This window comes from Diplotaxodon limnothrissa, linkage group LG14 (assembly GCF_057381915.1).
Source record: "Diplotaxodon limnothrissa isolate DT_005_m linkage group LG14, D_limnothrissa_male_GT1.1, whole genome shotgun sequence".
Taxonomy (NCBI): Eukaryota; Metazoa; Chordata; class Actinopteri; order Cichliformes; family Cichlidae; genus Diplotaxodon; species Diplotaxodon limnothrissa.
Window position 1 is genome coordinate 40,867,309 of NC_140609.1, and position 4,510 is coordinate 40,871,818.

Consider the following 4,510-nt stretch of genomic DNA (forward strand, 5'->3'; position numbering starts at 1 on the left):
TAAATCTTGATGAGGCCAGGACAATCGCCAACGATCGCCATGCATGGCAACGAGTTGTGAAGGAAATTCTACAACCATTGGCACCCACAGCAGTGTATGGGCTTAGGAGTCGATCCAGACCCAACGCCAGCTAGGGATCAAAGAGAAAGAGAACAGAGGCAAACAGGAGTTAACTGCAGCTAATGGCAGCTAACAGCAGCAAAAATAAACACTGAGGGCCATTATTGCAAAAATAAATTGATTGAATTATTTATTAATGTATTTAATGTTTCAACAATTAATGGAACCAACTTGATAAAAAAAATTAAATAGTTTGTTAATCACATGTATAATTAATACAGAAAAGACAGAAAAGTTCAGGGTATACTCAACAACTAGCTTTAGTGACACTGTCATCAGACAGACGTGAGCGTCACCCGCTCAAATCGACTCATATCCAGAGTACGTAGACGTGGACACATACTAACAGCTGAGGTAAGCAGCGGACTGACAGCCTACACTCAGCACAGATGAGAGCTTTTTGTCCTACAGCAGCCATTGTAGCTAGGATTATGCTACAGTGGGAGTGCAAGAAAACATAACTGCAATCTGCTGACATCTAGTGGTGAGATTTTACACACTGTAACTTTAAGTGTGAGAAATAAGCAAAAAAACGAAGAAATCAAGAACGGGCCAAAGTTTGATAAAATAGCACAAAAGACAAAATTGTGTCCAATACTGGACCTGATGCTGATGAGACAATAACCAAAGGTGGAGGTTGACTCTGAAATAAATTTAAGTAAAATACAAACAATCTTTATGATGCACCCTTTGCACTCTAAGGTTGCCATATTGGCTTTTTCATATAATTTCATATAAAAAGGGTGCCAGATTAGCTCAGTGGGTGCTCAGCAACTATGTGCTGCATGTAGTGGCCTGGGTTTCAGTCCGACCCTTTGCTGCATGTCTTCCTCTCTCTCTTTCCCTGTTTTCCTGCCTCTCTCTATCCAATAAAGGCTAAAATGCCAAAAAAATAAAAAAAAAGTTAAAATTCTGGTGTGGTGTTACAGATTTCACAGCGCTCTTAACGTGCCCGATCATGTTTGGGCACAGTAAGAGTAACCGTGTATTCGCCTCACATACCACTACGTGTGGATCATTATTTTCTCTAATAACCTGAGCGGAGTCGATATGTTGGTGCTGATGGATAAAAGGCGCGCGTCTATCAGCCATGCGCTGCAGGAATGCGCTGTTTGTTTCCACCCACCATGTGTTAATGGAGCTGGAAGCCATGTTTTCATTGTGCACTTCAGATAAGGACAGCGTTAATGCGGTGTCAGAGTCCGGGCCTGATCGCCGTGATTAGACCTGTAAACAGTTCCTGTCTTTGTTCTGCTTTGGGGAGAACCCGGTTCATGCAGGAACGGCTGAAAGCTGCAGATGGAGGCTTTCTCATAGCTCTGGTGGAAGCTGGTTCTGAGATGTTTCCAGTTTGGCTTGATCTGAGTCCTTTTATTAAGGATGACTGGAACACATGCATCCATAATTTTTGTGTGTTTGTCCATCGTTGTCAGATTATCAGTTAAAAAAAACGGTTGACAACACAAAAACAAACCCAGGTCCAAAAAAACTGAGTTTATGAGTTTTGTTATGTACCATTAACAAAAATATTAGCTGGCACCTGTTGGTGAGCTGCAAAATCCTCCTTTGCACACCTTTGTTGTTCACTTTTTAAAAGGAATAAAACCTGCAGCTCCCGCTGGCATCAAACGCCGGCCGTCAGCTCCCGTTTCCTTAAACTGTGACAGAGCAGATCATTATGAGCATTTGTGAAAGCTGACTCCTGCGGTGAGAGCGGAGCCTTAAGAAACTGGTGGTGCTGTAATAACAATAATAATATTGCTTGTTTTGTTTCTGCCTTACAGCAGCTCTCTGTCTGTCAGTCAGGACATGAGCTCATAGGAAAACACCCACAGGAACAACCAGCCTCTATTCCAGCCAGAGCCACAGCCTCACCTCTGCTGGGGCCCCCGTTACTGGTTCAGTGACACGGGGCCGGTTTGGAGTGCGCAGTGTCACCCTGTGAAGTCCAACAGTGGTTCAGTTTTATTTATACAGCACAGAACCTCAATAATATTCACCTCAAAGTGCTTTATACTGTGAGGCAAAGGCCCAACAATCAGACGGCCCCCTATGAGCAGCCGTGTATCGCTGATCTGACGAAAAGGCTCTGCCTCCCATTCTACAGGGTGGGCCATTTATATGGATACACCGTCATAACATGGGAATGGTTGGTCATTTTAAAGTCCTGTTTGTGGCACATTAGTATATGTGAGGGGGCAAACTCCTCAAGATGGGGGGTGACCATGGTGGCCATGTAGAAGTCGGCCATCTTGGATACAACTTTTGTTTTTTCAATAGGAAGAGGGCCATGTGACACATCAAACTTATTGGTAATGTCACAAGAACAACAATGGTGTGCTTGGTTTCAACGTAACTTTATTCTTTCATGAGTTATTTACAAGTTTCTGACCACTTATAAAATGTGTTCAATGTGCTGCCCATTGTGTTGGATTTTCAATGCAACCCTCTTCTCCCACTCTTCACACACTGATAGCAACACCGCAGGAGAAATGCCAGCACAGGCATCCAGTATCCGTAGTTTCAGGTGCTGCACATCTCGTATCTTCACACCATAGACAATTGCCTTCAGATGATTTTTTTTTTTTTTACTATTTAATTTGTAAAAATGTGTATACACACACACACACACACACACACACGTAGGAAAATATTTAGTATACACATCCAGAAATGCATACACTATTATATATTGTACATATATTTATTAGTTTCAGGTTGGCCATTCTTGTATTTTGCTCGTTTGTGTTGTTGTGTTTGCACATCTCTGTTGCTTGTGGGGCTCGCACACAAGAATTTCACTCGCATGTGCTGTGCCAGTGTGCCTGCACGTGATGTGACAATAAAAGTGATTTGATTTGATTTGATTTGATGACCCCAAAGATAAAAGTCTAAGGGGGTCAGATCGGGAGACCTTGGGGGCCATTCAACTTCAACAATGACCAATCCACTTTCCAGGAAACTGTTCATCTAGGAATGCTCGGACCTGCACCCATAATGTGGTGGTGCACCATCTTGCTGGAAAAACTCAGGGAACGTGCCAGCTTCAGTGCACAAAGAGGGGAAACACATCATCATGTAGCAATTTCAAATATCCAGTGGCCTTGAGGTTTCCATTGATGAAGAATGGACCCACTATCGTTGTACCCCATATACCACACCAAACCATCACTTTTGTTGTTCCAACAGTCTTGGAGGGATCCATCCAATGTGGGTTCGTGTCAGACCAATAGCGGTGGTTTTGTTTGTTATCTTCACCATTCACATAAGTTTGCCTCATCACTGAACAAAATCTTCTGCGTGAACTGAGGGTCCTGTTCCAATTTTTGTTTTGTTCATTCTGCAAATTCTGCGCGCCGATCTGGGTCATCCTCGTCGAGATGCTGCAGTAGCTGGAGTTTGTAAGGGTGCCATTTGTGAGTAGCTGATATCCACCGAAGGGATGTTCGACTAATGCCACTCTCCAGTGACATGCGGCGAGTGCTACGCTGTGGACTCTTGCTGAATGAAGCTAGGACAGCCACTGATGTTTCTTCATTAGTGACAGTTTTCTTGCGTCCACATTTTGGCAAATCCAACACTGAACCAGTTTCACGAAACTTAGCAAGCAGTTTGCTAACTGTAGCATGGGAGACGGGTGGTCTCGTAGGGTGTCTTGTATTGAAATCTGCTGCAATGACCCGGTTACTGCGTTCACCAGATATCAACACAATTTCGATCCGCTCCTCACGTGTTAACCTCTTCGACATGTCAATGGCTGTGAACAAAGAGAAACTTGTAAATAACTCATGAAAGAATAAAGTTACGTTGAAACCAAGCACACCATTGTTTGTCTTGTGACATTACCAATAAGTTTGATGTGTCACATGACCCTCTTCCTATTGAGAAAAAAAAAAAAAAAAAAAGTTGTATCCAAGATGGCCGACTTCTAAATGGTCACCATGGTCACCACCATAGCTGGACTGGCCATCGGGCATACCGTCACATTTTCAATCTTTATCCTGGTGGGCCGGTCAGAGGCGGAGCCAGACATTTGAAACACCCGGGGCTTAGCCCTAAAGGGTAGTATGCATGTGGGATTTTTTTATTTTTTATTTTTTTGGGGGGGTAGAAATGACTAAAAGATTAATAGACTCTGTTTTGAGTTTTGTTCAAAAAAGAATGACTTCATGTAGGGAAAAATATATATCACACATGCAGGACACTTTAAACTAGTTTTTTAATTAAGCAGCGAGGCAGAACAAAGTCGGGGCTGCATCAAGACACGAGGACTAAACCCCAATTCAACCAGACCCAGAACTGATCCGGAATTAAAACAGGACTACAACAGTTCAAAATCAGGACTACTGAGGACTTAACCAAGACAGAACCAGAATCAGAACTAGATGAA